The sequence below is a fragment of the Bubalus kerabau genome, chromosome 22, assembly GCF_029407905.1.
Source record: "Bubalus kerabau isolate K-KA32 ecotype Philippines breed swamp buffalo chromosome 22, PCC_UOA_SB_1v2, whole genome shotgun sequence".
In the NCBI taxonomy this organism is placed as follows: domain Eukaryota; kingdom Metazoa; phylum Chordata; class Mammalia; order Artiodactyla; family Bovidae; genus Bubalus; species Bubalus kerabau.
Genome location: NC_073645.1, coordinates 37,086,833 through 37,106,894, shown reverse-complemented (window position 1 = coordinate 37,106,894; position 20,062 = coordinate 37,086,833). Strand labels below are relative to the sequence as shown.

Sequence of the window (20,062 nt, the reverse complement as noted above, 5' to 3'; positions counted from 1 at the left end):
TCACTTTGTCCCTGGTAATTCCCAGGAGTTTCTGCCCAGTTTCCCATCTGCCTCTTTCCAACCAGCCTTCAGGAGTCCCTGCTGAGTGTGCGGACACCGCCCTGCTGTGGGCACATGGAGGGTCAGGAGAGGCAGGGCATGGTCCCCGGCCACATCTCCCTATGGGCCTGGAGGCAGCTGTGGGTGCAGCGTGCACAGTTTGTTTGCTAATGTGCTCCCATGATGCCTTGCACACCCTGTGATTAGTGGGATGGCCATGGATTACGATGCATAAGGGAGAAGGTGAGCCTTTTCCCCATATCTTAGAATTTGAAAGGAGAAAAGATAAGTGGGGCTGTTCTCATTTGGAAAAATAAATCTCACCACAGGCAACATTCAGCCACATGCCCTTGGAGCCCAACAGCTGTCTCTCATTTGTTGGCAAATGTTCCCAGTGATGAATGTCCTCCATCCACGCTCACAGCCGTCCCTAAATGGAGGCTTTGGACAAGTGTAGGGGGAACAATGGCCCTTCTCAGAGAGCCCTCAGCAGACACTCCCAATGAAGTTGGTTCATCACTTGGAGCTGGGTCAAGACCACAGACAAGATGCCATTGATTCAGCAAAGGAAGCCTCCAAACAGCGGTGGAGCTTGGGGGGCTGGAGGCAGCAAGAAAGAGAAGGATGGGATTCATGGCTGCTGAGAAAGGCCCCACATCATTGTGAAGGAGTCCACCTCTTTAGTACTGCCTTCTAGAAGGTCCTAAAGGAAATCAACGCTGAATATTCATTGGAAGAATTGACACTGAAGCTCCAATACTTTGCCCACCTGATGCAAACAGCCGACTCATTTGAAAAGACCCTGATCCTGGTTCCTTGCCAGAATCTGCCTGCTTCATTGCTCCTGTAGCCAGATCAGAAGGGATGATGGAGAAGGAGAAGGTGGGGAAGAGAGTTAGGTGGAACCAGTGAGGACTTCTGGCCTAGGGGCTGGGAGTGGGTATCTCAGCGCGGCCAGCCTCAGGCTGGGCGTCCACGGGACCCCCTTTCACCAAGTTCTGCCTCCAACCTCCCCTCTGCACTTGCATCTCCACTGACTTTCCAGAACAAAGATAAAAGATCAGCATTCCAAGCCAGGGATAAAAGGGCCCAACTAGGCAAATTCAGTCTTTCTTTCCCTTTTTGTTATTTTCATTTTTTTCTAATGAAGTTACTTTAAAATAGTGTAAACAGCAGCTACATTTTTCAAACTGTTATTTCGCTCAGTAAGGAGTTCATGTAGTAATTTTATGTCTGTTTTTTTGTGGTAAAAGTCATACATGTTTATTATCAAATATGCGTATGTAGCAGAAATTTATAATCTGAAAATCCCTAGAATTCCATCCTCAGTGATTTTATCTGTGAAGGATATATTTAGCCAAATATTTTTCTTCCTCTCTGCAGTAATCCTCACTGTCCCTTTCTTCCCTCTTTCTTTCCTTCCCTCCACTCTTACCCTCTCTCACTTCCCCATGGCCCTGTCCTTTTTTCTTTCCTTCTTTTCAACCCCTGTGGTTTGGTTTTGTTTTTTGGCTGCACTGGGTTTCAGTTGCAGCATGAAGAATCTTTGTTGTGCCATGTGAGATCTTGAGTTGTAGCATGTGGGATCTAGTTCCCTGATCAGGGATCAAACCCAGGTCCCCTGCATTGGGAGTGTGGAGTCTTAACCACTGGACCACCAGGGAAGTCCCCCACCCCCAACCCCACGGTATCATTTTAAAAAGCAAAAGGGTAGAGTAAAAAGTAAACCTCCCTCTTACTCCTGTTTACTCCTGTTCCCTTGCTGGAAGCAAACACTGCTTCAGTTTTATATATCCTTCAAAAAAAAAGAAGCAGCTATGTAGGTACACAGGCTTCCCTGGTAGCTCAGCTGGTAAAGAATCCGCCTGCAATGCGGGAGACCCCAGTTTGATTCCTGGTTCAGGAAGTTCCCCTGGAGAACGGATAGGCTACCCACTCCAGTATTCTTGGGCTTCCCTGGTGGCTCAGTCAGTCAAGAATCTACCTGCAATGCAGAAGACCTTGTTTCAATCCCTGGGTGGGGAAGATCTCCTGGAGAAGGAAATGGCAACCCACTCCTGGAGAATTCCATGGACAGAGGAGCCTGGTGGGCTACAGTCCATGGGGTCGTGAAGAGTCGGATACTACTGAGCGACTAACACACATCTGTAAGTATAATGTCCCCATTTCCCACAAATGCGGCATACTCACTGTTCACATTCTCATTTAAGTTAAGGGTGTTTCTTGGAGTTCTTTCCTGATAGATCTGCTGATTTCTTTCTAATGCTGCTGTGTGTTTCCTTTATATGGAGACAGCATAATGTATCATTCTTGAGCATTTAAGTTTTTTCCCAATCTTTTGCTCTAACAAACAGTGTCACCATGAATTTCTTTGCATTCAGGTCATTTCACATACATCAAGGATCTCATCTCAGGTTGAAATCTCAGAAGCAGAATTGCTGGGTCAAGGGATATATGCATTTACAATTTGACTAGATAAATACGTCTTGTGAAGTTCTGTCCTTTTTATGCTCATAGACAAAGGGTCAGAGTGTCTGTTTTCTTACACCCTCATCAGCATGATATATTATTACACTTTTTCACCTTTGCCTATCAGAGTGGCTAAAGCTCTCTCTCTATAGTATATCTCTCTTTTTATAAGGAAAGTTGAGCATCCTTTTGTATGTTTACAAGCCATTCACGTGTGTGTGAGTGTGCTCATTTCTCTCTTGGGTTGTTAGTCTTTTAAAATTCATTTTGTAGGCACTTTTTATATAGTAAGGGAATTGACCCTTTGGATACGAGCTGCAAATTTGTACCCTCTTCCTCGCTGCCCAGTTTCTTGTCTTTTGACTTGCTTTTATGTTTATTTTTCTAAAGTAGAATTTTGTGTATGTGTGTGGTCAAATTTATCTCCTTTTATGGCTTTTGCTCATACTTAGAAAGTCTTCCCCTAGAATTCTACTTTAAAAAATGTTTTTTCCTTCTTTTTCAAAACAGCCTTATCAAGATGTCATTTGCATACCATACAACTTACCATTTAAAGTATACAATTCAGTGGGTTTTTTGCATATTCATAGATATATGCAACCATCACCACAATTTTAGAACATTTCATCATCTGATTAAAAAAAAAATTCCCTTATGCTTAAGCTGACACCCACTTTCCTCCATTCTCTCCCTGCCCCTACCCGCAGCTGTAAGTAACTACAAATCTACTTTCCTATCCTGGATTCTCACATGAATAGAACTACATAATATGTAGACTCTTTACATACTTCTTTATTTCAGTTCAGTTCACTTCAGTCGCTCAGTCATGTCCGACTCTTTGCGACCCCATGAATCGCAGCACGCCAGGCCTCCCTGTCCATCACCAACTCCCGGAAGTTCACTCAAACTCACATCCATCGAGTTGGTGATGCCATCCAGCCATCTCATCCTCTGTTGTCCCCTTTTCCTCCTGCCCCCAATCCCTCCCAGCATCAGAGTCTTTTCCAATGAGTCAACTCTTTGCATGAGGTGGCCAAAGTACTGGAGCTTCAGCTTTAGCATCATTCCCTCCAAAGAACACCCAGGGCTGATCTCCTTCAGAATGGACTGGTTGGATCTCCTTGCAGTCCAAGGGACTCTCAGGAGTCTTGGCATGTTTTTAAAGTTCGAATTGTAATATTATCAATACTTCACTCCTTTTTATAACCAAATATTCCATTGTATGTCTATGGATAGCTGTAACACACCTTGTTTATCTATTCATCTGTTGATGAACATCCCACTTTTTGGCTATTATGAATAATGTTGCTGTAAGTATTTATATATCCATTTTTATGATATGATTTTGTTTCTCTTGGGTATATACCTATTAGTAGAACTTCTGGGTTATAAGGTAACTTTATGTTTACTCATTTGAGGAACTGCCAGACTGTTTTTCAAAGTGACTAAACATTTTACATTTCCACCAGTCGTATTTTCTCCTAATACTTTTGTGATCATATTTTTCATGTACTAAGTTTTTGTACAATTTGAAATTCTTCATAAGTTATGACATAGAGCTCTAAATGTCTGTTTTTCCAGATGGCCACCCTCGTGTGTGAACAGTGTTTTTCACTTATCTATTTTTCCTCCCGCAATGTCTATAGCCCACCAGGCTCCTCTGCCCAAGGGATTCTCCAGGCAAGAATACTGCAGTGGGTTGCCATGCCCTTCTCCAGGGATCTTCTCGACCCAGGGATTGAACCTGTGTCTCTTATGTCTTCTGCATTGGCAGGCAGGTTCTTTACCACTAGCGCCACCTGAGAAGCCCCAGAGTACACAGAATAGACCCTAGTATATGCAGTGATTTAGTTGGTGATAAAGACATTGAGGGGTTTCCCAGGTGGCGCTAGTGGTAAAGAACCTGCCGGCCAATGCTGGAAACATAGGAGATGTGGGTTCGATCCCTGGAGAAGGGCATGGCAACCCACTGCAGTATTCTTGCCTGGAGAATCCCACAGAGGAGCCTGGCGGGCTATGGTCCATAGGGTCACACACAGTCAGACATGACTAAAGTGACTTTGCGCACACACATTCTGTGCACGCTAGTCTTTTCGGTTGATCTATTTGACCATTCACACATCATTGCCACACTGCTTTAGCTTTGTGACATATTTGTTCACCCTTAATTTTTTGAAAGACCCACTCATCACAGGCATTTATTAAACCCTGATCTATATGCAGTACAGAGTTAATGCAAATCAAATCCAACATTGCTCCTGCCACCAAGAAGCTTGTAGGAAATAAAGAGTTCTCATTGCCATGCCTCTAACCAATGTTGTTAGGTGAATTATCTTATTTGACTTTACAATTCTGTGAGGATAGATAGAGCTCTGCATTCCCATTAGAGACCTGAGGAAACCAAGGCTTCGGGACAGATAGTGTCTGTGTGTGTGTGTGCTCAGTCATGTCCCACGCTTTGTGACCCCACGGGGATGGCAGCTCATCAGGCTCCTCTGTTCATGGAATTTTCCAGGCAGAAATACCAGAGTGGGTCTTCCATTTCCTACCCCAGGGGATCTTTCTGACCCGGGGATTGAACCAGGGACATACAGGGTTGTCTTCAAAAAGTTCTGGGTCAGGTGCTCTTGGGTGCCTTGTCAATGGAGAGACATTCCAGGGCAGTGGGTGTAAATTCACTCAGGGTCTTCCCTGGGCCCAGTGTCTGCTTCCTCATCATGGAATGACCAGGGTAAATGAGCCTTCAGAGGAGAGCTCCCACACTTTGGAATGCAAGCCTCTTGGATGTAAAACCCTATCATTCCTTAATACTAAATTGCCACTGAGACTCCAGACAGTAGGGAAATAAGGTTGGATGTTAGCTACATTCTCTCCCCAGATTGTGTGACTCAAGATTCCTGCCAGGGATAGGGTTTTTGTTTTGTTTCCCCCTCCGCCCTTGCAAAAAGATAGCAGAGTATTTGCCATATAAAACATACAAGCCCCATAAAGTCCCAACCAATGAAATCATCTCTTCCCAGGCAGACTCACTGTCCTGACCTTGGCTGATTTCCACTCTCTGGGGAATTGTAAGGCAAGGGAACCGATTTACTCAAGGAAAAGACCTACTTAACTTTCACTTCCTCAGACTTCATCAAACACTCGGAGTTCGGAGGGTTATGGGATTAAGAGAGGACCATGTGACCACCCTGGAAGCATTCACTTGTAGGAATGTGGGGTAAACCCATGGTGAACAAATCTCAGGAGGATTTTGTCTGGAAGTGGCAATAAAAATGCAATCCAAGTTGCCTCAATATTTCAGAACTTCCACTAAAGGAAAAAATGTCTGTCTGTCTCTGCCTCCATCTTCCTAACATCCCCTAAAGACCTTTGTTTTATGGGAAAACTCTTCCAAAGTTTTAACAGTTCCACTGGGTGGTGGGTGACTTGTCCTTTGCTTTTTATCGTGGGAAAAGAAGACATTTAGGCTGGGTCAGGGTGACCTGGATTTGAGGATGCTGGTTGTGCTGACTTTGTGTCAGACATCACCATGGCAGAGGAGGTGGTGTAGGTGATGTGTGTATTTCTGGCATAGTTCATGTTGCTGCTTCTCCATCTGGTGCATGTCCTGGTCCAGGCCATGCCAGGGGCAGGCGCTTCCTCAGGGTTGGTGGGTCTGGGGCTTACTGGCCCTGAACCCCCTTAGTGATGACCAATGATGTGTTCTTGGTCTTCCATGGTGGCTAGAACATCCCTGCAGGCCTGGAATGTTCCTCCATGGGTTTCCTCGGGGAACTTCTTAGACTGTGGATCTTGGGAAACTGGGAAGTGGGAGTCATTACTTCTCTCCCAGACCCTTAGCTTTGGTTTTTTTTATGGGGAGGGGGGTTCTTAATTTAATTTCAGGCATCATTGTAGAAGCAGAGGTCTCTGACAGTCTGGAAGATGGTACATTTGCAGGGAAAGCAAAATAACATTGCTTTATGGAGAAAGACTCTCAAATTGCCAACATTTGCTAGATTATAGAAACAGCAAGGGAATTTCAGAAAAACATTTCTGTTTCATCAACTATGCTGAAGGCATTGACTGTGTAGATCATGACAAGCTGTCGAAAGCTCTTAGAGAGATGGGAATACCAGACCTTCTTACCTGTCTCCTGAGAAACCTGTATGCAGGTCCAGAAGCAACAGTTAGAACCCTGTATGGAACAACTGATTGGTTCAAGATCAAGAAAGGAGTACAACAGAGCTGTCTGCTGTCACCCTGTTTGTTTAACCTATACGCTGAGCACATCATGAGAAATGCTGGGCTGGATGAGTTACGAGCCAGAATCAAGACAGGTGGGAGAAATATCAAAACCCTCAGATATGCAGATGATACTACTCTAATAGCAGAAAGCAAAGAGGAACTAAAGAGCCTCTTGATGAGGGTGAAGGAAGAGAGTGAAAGAGCTGACTTAAGACTAAATATTTAAAAAACTAAGATCATGGCATCTGGCCCCATTACTACATGGCAAATAGAAGGGGAAAAGGTGGAAGTAGTAACAGATTTCCTCTTCTTGGGCTCCAGAATCACTGCAGATGGTGACTGCAGCCGTGAAATCTGAACATGATTGCTTCTTGGCAGGAAAGCAATGACAAACCTAGGCAGTGTGTTGAAAAGCAGACACATTACTCTGCCGACATAGTCAAGGCTATGGTCTTCCCAGTGGTCACATGTGGTTGCAAGAGCTGGATAGTGAAGAAGGCAGAACACCAAAGAATCGATGCTTTCGAACTGTGGTGCTGGAGAAGACTCCTGAAAGTCCTTTGGACAGCAAGGAGATCAAACCAGTCAATCTTAAGGGAGATCAACCCTGAATACTCACTGGAAGGACTGATGATGAAGCTCCAGTATTTTGGTCATATGATGCAAACAGAAAACTCAATGGAAAAGTTGGGAAAGATGCGGGAAAGATCAAGAGTAGAAGGAGAAGAGGACGTCAGAGGATGAGATGGCTGGATGGCATCACTGAAGCAATGAACTTGGGCAAACTTTGGGAAATGGTGAGGGACAGGGAGGCCTGGCATGATGCAGTCCATGGGGTTGCAAAGAGTCGGACGTGACTGGGTGACTGAACAACAATGGACAAAGACTTTACCTTTCTCATGTAGAAATTGTAGTTCCTCGTATTAGAAGATATTCATTTAGATTTTAAATCTCCTGGCCTCTAGTGATAATGAAGACAGTGGCAGAACTTTTAATATTTGCTAATAGAAAGCTTCTCAGTTTGCCCTGGGAAGGGCTAGGATTTTAGTGTGTGTTCCCACCTTTTCTGTGTGTGGTGTTCCCACTTTTTCTGTGGGCTTCCCTATTAGTTCAGCTGGTAAAGAGTCTGTGTGCAATGCAGGAAACCCTGGTTCGATTCCTGGGTCAGGAAGATCCACTGGAGAAGGGATAGGCTATGCACTCCAGTATTCGTGGGCTTCCCTTATAGCTCAGCTGGTAAAGAATCCACCTGCAGTGCGGGAGACCTGGGTTCGATCCCTGGGTTGGGAAGATCCCCTGGAGAAGGGAAAGGCTACCCACTCCAGTATTCTGGCCTGGAGAATTCCATGTTAGGCATGACTGAGCAACTTTCACATCCCACCTTTTCCTTGTTCCATCCAGGTGTCTACAAGTTTATGGACTGGTGAGGATTAACAAAGGTACAAGCTTCAGTAGTATGAAATGCTTTTGCACCTTACTGACTGAAAATTCCAGTCCGTTTCCGTGTCAATACAAAGCTAGTGCTTATTTTAGAAACATGTTTAGCATTCAAATAAGAAAGAATCATAAGCAACTTGCCTTGTGAATTCCATGAATAATGGAAAAAAGAATTCTCCTTCATGTTCTTTGCCAACAGGGCAGTCCCCTAGCAGGTGGTGGGACACCTGGTGACTTGGATCCTCATTGTAAAGGCCCTTTCCCTTGACTTAGGCTCTGTTTCTGCTGTGACAGCCCTCCTTGCCCGAGACGCTTCCTGCAAATAGGTTCACAGCACATGGAGGTACGGCACCAGCAAAGACCCAGAGAATCAAGGTTTAGTTTCTTGGGAAGCAACTGCTGAGAAATGTTGCAACAAACACATATGAGCCCTCCCAGACATGGGGAGGATTCTCAGTGTTCCCTCGAAATGGAGCCCACCTACGTGATGCTTGGTCCTGAAGCCTCTCAGGCCAATAAATACTCCTTTCTCTGTGCTCCCATCACTATTGGCTCATCACTGTCTTGCTGTGTTGAAATGAAGGCTTTTGAGGGTAGAAATGCCTTATTCTTAAAAATAGAAATGCCTTAAAATCTTATTCATTTTTTTTTTTGGTATCTCAGTTCAGTTCAGTCTCTCAGTCATGTCCGACTCTTTGCGTCTCCATGGACTGCAGCACGCCAGGGTTCCCTGTCCATCATCAACTCCCAGAGCTTACTCAAACTCATGTCCATCGAGTCAGTGATGCCATCCAACCATCTCATTCTCTGTCATCCCCTTCTCCTCCCACCTTCAATCTTTCCCAGCAGCAGGGTCTTTTTTAGTGAGTCAGTTCTTCATATCAGGTGGCCAAAGTATTGGAGTTTCAACTTCAGCATCAGTTCTTCCAATGAATATTCAGGACTGATTTCTTTTAGGACTGACTGGTTGGATCTCCTTGCAGTCCAAGGGACTCTCAAGAGTCTTCTCCAACACCACAGTTCAGAAGCATCAATTCTTTGGTGCTTTCTTTATAGTCCGACTCTCACATCCATACATGACTACTGGAAAAACTATAGCTTTGACTAGATGGACCTTTGTTAGCAAAGTAATGTCTCTGCTTTTGAATATGCTATCTAGGTTGGTCATAACTTTTCTCCCAAGGAGCAAGTGTCTTTTAATTTCATGGCTGCAGTCACCATTTGCAGTGATTTTGGAGCCCCCCAAAATAAAGTCTGTCACTGTTTCCATTATTTCCCCGTCTATTTGCCATGAAGTGATGGGGCTGGATGCCATGATCTTAGTTTTCTGAATGTTGAGTTTTAAGTCAACTTTTTCACTCTCCTCTTTTACTTTAATCAAGAGGCTCTTTAGTTCTTTGCTTTCTCCCATAAGGGTGGTGTCATCTGCATATCTGAGGTTATTGATGTTTCTCCCAGCAGTCTTGATTCCAGCTTGTGCTTCTTCCAGCCCAGCATTTCTCATGATGTACTCTGCATATAAGTTAAATAAGCAGGGTGACAGTATACAGCCTTGACGTACTCCTTTCCTGATCTGGAACCAGTCTGTTGTCCCATGTCCAGTTCTAACTGTTGCTTCTTGACCTGCATACAGATTTCTCAGGAGGCAGGTCAGGTGGTCTGGTGTTCCCGTCTCTTTAAGAATTTTCCAGAGTTTGTTGTGATCCACACAGTCAAAAGCTTTGGCATAGTCAATAAAGCAGAAGTTTATTTTTTTTTTTTTGGAAACTCTCTTGCTTTTTCAATGATGAGAGGAGAATAGAAGCTCAATAAATAGTGATTGAATAATTCCATCATCACACTGGGGGAAACTCATAACCATTCTATTCCATTAACTGCTATTTTGCCAAGATCTTGGTTCTGTAGACAGCACTGACCGTGGATGGAAAAGGCGTACTCCTTAATGAATATACGTTGTATATGGTACAATGTCTGTGATACAGCAAATGGTCCAGAAGTGTTCATGTCCTGCACATGAGCACAGTGATGGCTTCTTTTCAAGAAGCACAGAATTGTCCTTGATTGGACTCCAGTCATCTAGTTTATAGATCATGCTTTGTGCTACCTTTGATCCTAACCTTGAGACTGGCTTCCCTGAAGAGTCGTGAAAAAGGAACATCTCTGCTGGGCTTTTCAATAATCTGGTAAAATAGTCCATGTACTGAACTTGAGTGGTAACTCTTTGTTTGCTAGTCAAGGTGAAGTTTATGACATTCCATGTTTGGTTGTTCAGAGGTGCACTTTGTCTTGGGAAGCCAGGGGCAGGAGAGAAGGGGCAAGTGCGAATTAGCAAGCTGTGGGCCAAAGGCGACATTTTCTCTGTATATTATCACCTTGACTTGTATAATATTGTTGCTGATGCTTGAAGGTGCCCAGCAGAGTGCCCTTTTCTCCTGCATCAGAAAGCCAGGTGAAGGCTGTGCCGGGCCCATTCCCTTGGACTTTCCCCGTCATCTCCTTCCTGCTCCTCCTGGCTCAAGGCTCTGTGGGTGGTGACTTCTAGGGAGGCCCAGAAGCTCCAGTGATTTCTCAGGCTCTGGCTGATTCTGCCTGGGTGGTCTTTTATTCCTCCCATGTTTCTCTATTTTTACATCTTCAGTATTTCTATCCCTTGGATAGGGTTGAAGTCATAATGTGTGTTTTTAATTGAGTGTCGACAGTGCTGGATATAACACATTCAACAACTGCTTTATCAGGGTTTGAATCTGGAGCATCGTTTCAGTCCCTGTGACTGTTTCAGAGTGATCTTCTTGTGGGTTTTGAGATCGCAATTGCCGTGATCCTCTTTCAAAAGGAGCAACGATGGTAGAGGTTCCTTAGTTCTGGGTAAAAGAACCTGAATACTCTCTCCCCCTGTTAGTAGAAAATGCATTTATAGTGAATGAATACTGAATACTGTATGCTCAGTTGTGTCCGACTCTTTGCAACACCCTGGACTATAGCCTGCCAAGCTCCTCTGTCCATGGATTTTCCCAGGCGAGAATACTGAAGTGGGTTGCTGTTTCCTACTCCAGGGGATCTTCCCAACCCAGGGATCAAACCCTCATCTCTTGTGTCTCCTACTTTGGCAGGCCAGTCACGTGCTACCATAGCAGCGAAGTTGGTGTCAGAGTTTAGTTCTATAATTTAACTGTTACTTTTTCTTCTCTTCTCTTTTATTTAGAAGTCCTTACATGTAGCTAACATTTCATACTTCTCTGTATTGCACTCACCACCCCTACCCCACCTCCATATATGTGGGTTTATGTCACAAGTCAGAGTGCTTACAAATAAACACGACCCTTCCTCTGGCAGATCTCACAGTCTCTTAAACAAGTTTTAATGTGTGTGGTTCCTTTAAGAGGCTGACTTTTGTAGGGGAGGGGTAGAAGGGAACAATATAATTGACCGTGTAATATTTTGTTGTCCCAAATCCAGTTTCTGTTTAGTATTTGTTCCCAATTAGACTCTCATGGAACTGAAAAAAGAAATCAGAAAATTGAAGTCTTCTTCCTTTTTGTACTGGCCAGTGACCTTCAAGCTAAGAAAGGTTTTCACAAATGAACATTTGCAATCAATCTAGTGAAAGGAAACTCTTACTCTGAGTCCCTAATGAGCACAATATCCCCCACCCATAAAAAGATTTTCACTTGCGTTAGACCTGTATTATAAAACAGTTACTTAATTACTGTATTTTGAATTTTGTCAATAGGAAATTTGTGCTTTCTCTTGTTAGAGTAATACCTTCATAATATCCTTGATTTTTACCCAGCGGTATGCTGTAGAATGAAGGGACCAGAAAACTTTTCTGTAAAAGGCAGATAGTAAATACTGCAGGATTTGTAGCCGTACGGTCTGTGCGGCAGGGACTCGGCTCTGCCGCTGAGGTATGAAAGCGGCCACAGGCTGTAAACAAATAGGCCCGGCTGTATTCTAACAAAACTTTATTTATGGTCACTGAAATTTGAATTTTGTATGATTTTCAGGTGTCACAAAATCATCTTCGAATATTCTTTCAACCATTGAAAAATGTGAAATACTTTCTTAGCATGAAGGCTATACAGAAACAGGGGGTGGGCTCAGTCCAGCCCGTGGGTCACCGTTTGCTGACCCCAGTCCTAGAGGATCTGGAGAGGAGGCAATAACCCCCCTAATGCCTCAGTGACTAGGTCAGCTCACTGACGAAGCTGAAATAGTACCAGACCAGGTAGCATCTGGCCTGGTGACAAACTCCCTTCTCACCACTGCCGTGGGGCACGCCTGCTCCCATGGGCCACTCCTTGGCTGGGAGGGATGGAATATCCAGCACCATCATCCCACAAACCTAGTTCTCTAAAATCTGTCTAGGAAACAGTTTCTTCAGAATGCAACATCAGCCCTGGGCCCCTTCCAGCTCCTAGTTGGAAGGTCTTTCCAAGGATGGAGAAACTGAAACAGCTGCAGGATTTTTTTTTTTTCCTTCTAGAATCATCCAGCAAGGGGGTGAGTTCAGGACTCTGGCAGCTCCTGTGTAAGTGCTGAGCGGCGAAAGACAAATCTGGGAACGAATCTGGAGCAAACCCTGCTACTCCCCAACCAGCAAGACGGGCCCCACAGAGCCAAGGCTTGCAGCGCAGGCCTTTATGTTGGGGCCAAGGCTGGGAAAGGGGAGCCTCTCAGAGAGTCTTCCAGGGCACACTGGGTTCTCCGTCCCTCAGCTGGGTGTCTGTGAAGACCCTCCCGGGGCAGCTGCATGTCTGCAGCTCCCTACGTGAGACCCGTCCTCATGGGCAGGCCTGGTGCCCCGGGCAGGATGGTTCCGTGCCAGAGGGTTGGCCAGCTGTACTGTTTGTTTCATGGAGAGAGTTTCCAGAAACACTTTTTCCCTTTCTGCTTGAATGACCAAGTTTCAGAAAAATCCAATGATAATGTGCAGGCGTTTCAAATTTGTGACTTGAGCTGGGATGTTTGGGGTCACGTTGCCTAGGAGACGTAAGGAGTGGGCATGTTAAAGTCTATGAAATAACCAACAAAATGTCCTCCCCAGCCCGAAATGCTGAAGCCACAGCCTGAGGAGTGGGAGAGGATTTGGCCTGTAGAGTTTGTGAGATGGTTTGAATCGACGGTTCTGTGGTATTTCTCTTTGACGCTGGACAGAAGTCCTCCCAGGGCAGGCCTCCTACCCTCTGTATCTAGGCAGGTGTGATCTTGAGGTCTCAGTCAATCTCCTGTCCACTGTGGACCCAGGTCTGGCTGATTTTACAAGCAGAGAAGGGCAAAGTTATCTTGCTGTTTGGCCTTGGGAGAAGGGTGGCGGTGGAGGGGGGTGTGTGTGTGTGTGTGTGTGTGTGTGTGTGTGTGTGTGTGTGTGCATTGATAGGTAACCATGGTAACAAAGGCTTGGGGACTTCCAAGACTAAGAGCAGGGTATGGAGGCAGAGCTCTGGGGCTCTGGCCTTTGTCTTCCAAGTCTCTGTCCTCTCTGTTGGCCACCATGAGTATGTCCTAGAATGTCATCATTCGGGGCAACCAGGGGGACTTTGAGGTATTAGAATTGAAAGGTTTAAAAAAGGAGAGGCAGGAAGAGTTAATGACATTTTCCTCCTTACTGTGCATTTCCTGCGGTTTAGGTTTGCAAAATAATAACCAGTATTTTATAAGCAAAGCGATTATATTTTAAACATACATTGCATCCATTCAGCGGAGTACATGCAGCTGTTCAAGAGAACAAGACACATCCATGTGTTGCCCAAAGTGTATCTCCAAGGGACATTGACAAGTGAAACTAACAAGGTTCAGAGTGCCATCGGTAGTCTAAGCTTACTAATATAAGAGAGCTTTCCCTGTATTTTTTTATGTATGTTTTTTATATAGACTAGTATGCATCAGAAGCCTCTGGTAAGACACATAGTCCATTGATAGTAGTTTCCAGCGAAGGGGCTAGTGTTGGGGGTTCTGAGTTGGGAGGGAAGCTTTTCACCGTCTACGTTTGTGCTGCTGTTTGATATGAATAAATAAGTAAACAAATGAGTATATTTTTACCATTTGCCTGCATACATTCCATTTTTCCAGTAAAAGTTTAATAAAAATAGAAGAAAGTACACAAAAGAAGTCATTGAGAAGGTATTTGGCATCATGGAAGCTTCCGGAGCTGGTCACCCTCAGCCTGCTCTGGACACTGAGATATGGAGAAAAAAGCAAAAGAAAATACTGGGTTATTTCACTCGTGGCAAGCCCTGCCCCTCTCACCCCACCCAGCCCCATGCAGCTTCCCTTATCTGAGCCATAAATTCTGGGCCAAACAATGGCAAGACAGTCCAGCGCTGGACTTGGTGTTTACAGAGGGAAAATCTGGGAACCTGTTGGTATGAATCATGGTGCCTGGGGCTTCTGGGCTGGAAGGGAAGGCTCCCAAGGTGGTTCTGGGCCTGCCCAGGTGACTGCCCGGGGACCAAAGAAAAAGACCATTGATCATTCTCAGGGTTAAACTCTCCAACTGTCCTGAGATTCTCCACAAAACCATTCTTAACAGCAGCATCCCTTTCCAAGTCCAAGGAGAAGCTTCGATTTGGAACAAATTACTCAGGAATTTTGCTGTTTCATCCAAGTTTAGGGAAAGAGACCTTTGCTGCTGTTGTCTCTACAGGATGTGACTTGCTGGGGAGAAGTTAATGGGGTGATTCTCGTGGGGAGAGGCCGTTCAATACAGTAGAACTCATCCATATTACCCACACGCTGGAATCCTATTTAATTCACTAGGTTTATGAGCTGTATAGTGGCCTTCCCCCCCACCCCACCCCGACAGAAAGATAAGCTTCCCTCTGCTCTTGGGCTGTTTTAAAAAAAAAAGCATAAACACAGGGAATTTTCTATGGCCCAAATTCTGACCTTGGTAAATCATCTTTTTTTTGGACTGATGAGGGGTCTTGCTCTGCCGTTCTGCTTTCTTCAGAATCAGCATTTACAGCTGCCCACACCAGAAGCCTTTAATTTTATGATCTGGCTATTCCCAGCTGACTGACTTTCTTCTTTCCAAGATGGCGGCCAAGGCCCTGCCTCTTCTTTCCCACTCTCCTTCCTCTGCACGAACCCACCTGGCTTTCTCCTTTGAGGACAGAGCATGTCAACAGGTGGACCGAGAAAGTTTTCAGCATTATTTTAGCGGCTTTACCCAGTGGCAGGTGGGGAGAAATGAGAGAGAAGGACTGAGCCCTCCACTTGGCCTTCACCAACCAATCTCCTCGCTGTCGACCCTGTGGGAGGCCCCGCAGACACCAGCCTGCCGGAGTGAGTTAACTTGAAGCATTCCTGCAGCCCCCAGATATATCTCACGGTCATGGGAAATGTAGAGGTTAGTTTATTGTTGCCTGACTGCTGCCTGGGTCTTGTTGGCTGGGGAAGGCCGTTTGGAGGAAGCAGGATTTGCACTGGGCTTTAACAGATGGAAAGGATTTATGGAGGTGGGGATGGGGGGAATTCAAATAAAGGGAAATATTGCAAATAAAAGTTTAGAAGTAGGAAGAGAGCCACACTGTGGGTGCTTTTGACAAACTGGATAACTTCCAATGGTTAAGATATAAAAGGGAACCTAGGTCCGCTCCCACACAGTTTCAGTCCCTGCTGCTAGGCAAAGATGAAGCCAAGCATCAGACTACATTCAGCTGCACCCCAAATATCCATGAGCCAGAAGATACAATAAGAGCCTTAATTTGTTCTACGAGCCTGATGAAGCCCCAGCTTTCTGGTGTTCACTGGTTTTGCCCACCAGGCACTTTGCTGGAGGCAGGTTCGAGAAAATGCTCGAGGCAGAATTAGGTCCCCTAGTGGTCCATTCAGTAATGAGCGAATACTGTACTCACTGTTGTCTCAGACCCGATTCATGTGAGGGTGGAGGCTCTGAAACAGAGTTTCTAGCTACTCTGTTTGTGGGAGTACCACTCATGTCAGCAATGAAACAGTTTCAGCATCCTTCAAAGTAAGTAAAGCCTTGTCTAACTGCCTCTGGGTTACAGATTTGCGATTGGGGTCTTTTAGCTAACCAAAACCTCTGGTGTGTGTAATCTGTTTAGGGTACTTTAAACATGAGCCCCTCCCATCCAGGGTGTGGATTTAGGCTAACTTACTTGCACACACATATATTGTACTGTTCAAATAAGAGTGTGAAAGTGGGTTCTAGGCAGTATTATAGGACCCTCGGATATCTGAGAACAGCTATATTTGGAGTTTGGATAAAACTTGAGAGACCCACCCCTCTGATTTTCTCTTAGTGGTATGGAAACTATGGGTCAGGAAGGCTGATTAGCTGGCCTAAGGTCACCCTGCTTGGTGGTGCCAAAAGAGGACAGGGCATCTCAATTCCTCCCATTATGACCTTCTGCATCCTGCATCTGGGCAAGAGGTGCCAAAATGAGTAAGAAATAGTCATGTTCATTTGTTGAGTATGATCACTGTTATTTTTTTAATTTTTATTTTTTTATTGGAGTGTAGTGGAACAGTCATGTTTAAGATGTACAGCAGATAATTCAGTTGTACATGTATCTATTCTTTTCCAAATTCTTTCCCCATTTAGGTTATTGCAGAGTGTTGAGCAGAGTTACCTATGCTATACAGTAGGTCCTTGTTGGTTATTTATTTTAAATATAGTAATGTGTACACATGGCTTCCCTGGGGGCTCAGAGGATAAAGCATCTGCCTGCAGTGCAGGAGACCCAGGTTCGATCCCTGGGTTGGGAAGATCCCCTGGAGAAGGAAATGGCAACCCACTCCAGTATTCTTGCCTGGAGAATCCCATGGACAGAGGAGCCTGGCAGGCTACAGTCCATGGGGTCGCAAAGAGTCGGACACGACTGAGCGACTTCACACTCACACACAATGTGTATACAACAACCTCAAACCCCAGTCTGTCCTTCCCCATTACCCTTCCCCACTGGTAACCATAAGTTCATTCTCAGTGAATTCATAAGTCGTGAGTCTTTTTCTTTTTTGTGTGTGAGTTCATTTGTATCACTTTTTAAAGATCATATAGTATGTCTTTCTCCTACTTAGTAGGGTAATCTCCAAGTCCATCCATGTTGTTGCATATGACATTATCTCATTCTTTTTAATAGCTGAGTTATATTCTGTTGTATATATGTATCACATCTTTTTTATTCATTCATCTGTATGATCATTGGTGTTGAATGTAAAAAGATTTTACCTGACAGAGACATGTTGGGGTATTTATGCATATTGCAGAACTTAACTGTATTTTGAACAGATTTGTTTTCAATACTTCAGCAAAAATAAGTGCAACAGGAGATGAAATTAGAATGCCAAAATGCTTAGAACTGTTGGAAAATGATGAAACTCAATCGTGGGTTCATGGGGAGTTCATTTTACTATTCCTACTTTATATGCTTGAAATTTTTCATTAAAAATTAATTTTATTTAAATTTTTCATTAAAAGTTGCTAAAAATCAGCAATGAGTTTCCACACCCAGCCAAGAAAACCATAGTCACAAGGAAGACGTGTAGTTGCCCAGTCATAATCAGTTTTCAAGAAAGATAGGATTTTTGTCCCTAGTGTACTGGTGCTGTACTTATTAAGTAGTGGCATCCTTTTCTGAGCCATCTGCCCCGTGAGGCAGGTGGAGCCTCTTATCTCCTCCACCACTAGGGCCATGCAGCACCGGCTTGACTCATCCACTTGTGGAATCCACTTCTGTGATTCTGGCTTCTGGTCTCTGCTCCCTGTGTGCAGCAGACTACCTTAATGTGTTCATGTAATTGATTATGCTAAGAGCCATGCTGCTGCCTGGCCTGCAAGGGTGGGAAGAAGTAAGCTTTCTGTTGGTAGCAAGCGTGCGTCCTTCCCGTGGGTGTGTGCATTGGCACTGACTGCTGCTAAAAAGGACACAGTTAGAAAAGGGTGAAGAGCAGTCTTCCTCCCCAGCCCCTCTGCCTGCCTCCGCCTCCTTGCCAGGGAGCCGCCAGAAAGGCTGTGGAACGACCTGAAATCAACTTGCAAGTTCAAGTAGAGCCTCCATTCCCCTCTCCCTGGCAATTAACAGTGATTTACTGGAGGTTACATTCTAGTGTGGCCTCTGGCCTTCTGTTATCAGCAGCTTCGGGGACTGGGGCTCATTATTGGTCAGTTCCTGGCTGCTCTGCAAACAAGCCTTTTCACATTTAGCTCTTGCCCACAACCACATCCTGTCCCTTTAGTACCGGACGGCACTGGGCTGCGCTGGGGTTAAATCAGGCAGGGGTGTGAGATGGAGGCGGCCGCCCTAGACAGATGGACCAAATCACCGAGTCATTTTTCCCTTGGCATTTTGGAGATGGGATGCTCCCTGAAGTTCACTCTCCATGACACGTCCTCAGAGAACACAAGGTCAGCCTGACGATAGGAGTCTAAGTCCCAGAATGTCTGTCTGCGAACAGCTGATGCTGTTTTGCCCTGGCACAGACGGAGCATTTCCAGAAGGCTATTTGTCTTCTCGCCTTTTGTCAAGAAGACTCCCGTTACACAGAAGAGATGGGAAGTCACCCAAAGCTCTGTTTTCCCTTTGGCTCAGCCAGAAGGTGACGTGTGGGCTGTCCCTCCCACACATCAGGGGCCGTGTTCATGGGCGTGCAGTGGCCCGGCCATCTTAGTTCAGCAGCTCGGCCCCGCCAATAAATGTTAATAGTAAGAAAACACTGGAGGAGCCTTGATCTGTCAAAGGTGAAGCATCTCTCTTATAATGCAGTACCAGGAAAAAGCCAAAGGACTGGTATGTGTCCAGATAAGAATAATTGCCTCCCCTCCTTTCCCTCTTTGGACTACCTCAGAAGGCAAGGCTCATATTTCCTATTCTTTACAACTTTAGCCTACATTTGGGGCATATTTCCCCCCCCACTTTTTGGCCTGGGTTTTGGTTTTCTGTTTCCATTTTCAGAAACCCTATAGGAAGCATACTGGGCACAAATAAGTTACCTCTTCAAAGGCAGTGATTCTTGGGACTTCCCTGCTTGTCCATTGGCTAAGACTCCATACTCCCAGTGCAGGAACCCTGGGTTCGATCCCTGATCGGGGAACTCAATCCTACATGCTGCAATTAAGAGTTCACATACCACAACGAACCTGCTGCAGCCAAATGAGCAAGTAAATATTCAAAAGCAGCAACAACAAAAAGATAAAGGCCGTGATTCTTGCTTGCCTTCCATCCATCATCACTTTGCCCTTTGGTTTTGAGGTCTCCACGTAGCCCTCCCTGCTGGAAGGCTGTGTGCTTTCTCCCGACAGAATCCTGACCAGGGCTGCCTTTTCACAACCCTGCCTCGGTTGGCATCTTTCACGAGTATCTCAGCATCTTTCCCTTTTGTTCAGAGACAGAATCTTGTTACTGATAACTGAGACTCACAGCTCTTTTCTGTAATTAATGAATCTGCTCACTACACAGTCATGCTGGGAACATCTTTATTGTCAGTCTAAGCCCCAAAGATACAGGTAGTTACAAATGCATGATGGGCATCTCAAAGATGCTAAAGGCAAAGGTGCCCCTTAAACTGACTGGATTTGGACAGACTTGGCTGGAAAGGCCTTCTGAGGGCCATGAGCTCTGTAGGGACTGCAGTGGTGGGTGGGGACTAGTTCCTCGGAAGCTGTTGGAAGTGGTTTTCTGCCTTGCATTAAGATTATGTTTCTCAAACTGGGCCCTAGATATTGTTTCTAAGCTGTCTATGATGATTTAAATTTTCATTTTGGTAATAATTTATTAAACGGTTTTAAGCCTCTTCTGGATCATCTGGATGGCTACCTGTCAGTCAGTCAGTCAGTTCAGTCACTCAGTCGTGCCCGACTCTTTGCAGCCCCATGGACTGCAGCATGCCAGGCCTCCCTGTCCATCACCAACTCCCGGAGCTTACTCAA

At 45.1% G+C, this 20,062-nt stretch overlaps 1 protein-coding gene and 1 long non-coding RNA gene across 4 annotated transcripts in view; one reads left to right on the top strand and one right to left on the bottom strand.

Annotated features, from left to right (window-relative positions):
• Window positions 1-20,062, top strand: part of AFAP1L2 (actin filament associated protein 1 like 2) — a 116,606-nt gene that overhangs the window by 22,620 nt on the left and 73,924 nt on the right. The window lies entirely within an intron of this gene.
• On the bottom strand, window positions 13,222-15,249 carry LOC129636909 (uncharacterized). The gene is made up of 3 exons (XR_008707197.1): window positions 15,058-15,249; window positions 14,212-14,347; window positions 13,222-13,422 (listed from the first exon to the last, which is right to left on the bottom strand). It is a non-coding gene; the product is annotated as an uncharacterized LOC129636909 (long non-coding RNA).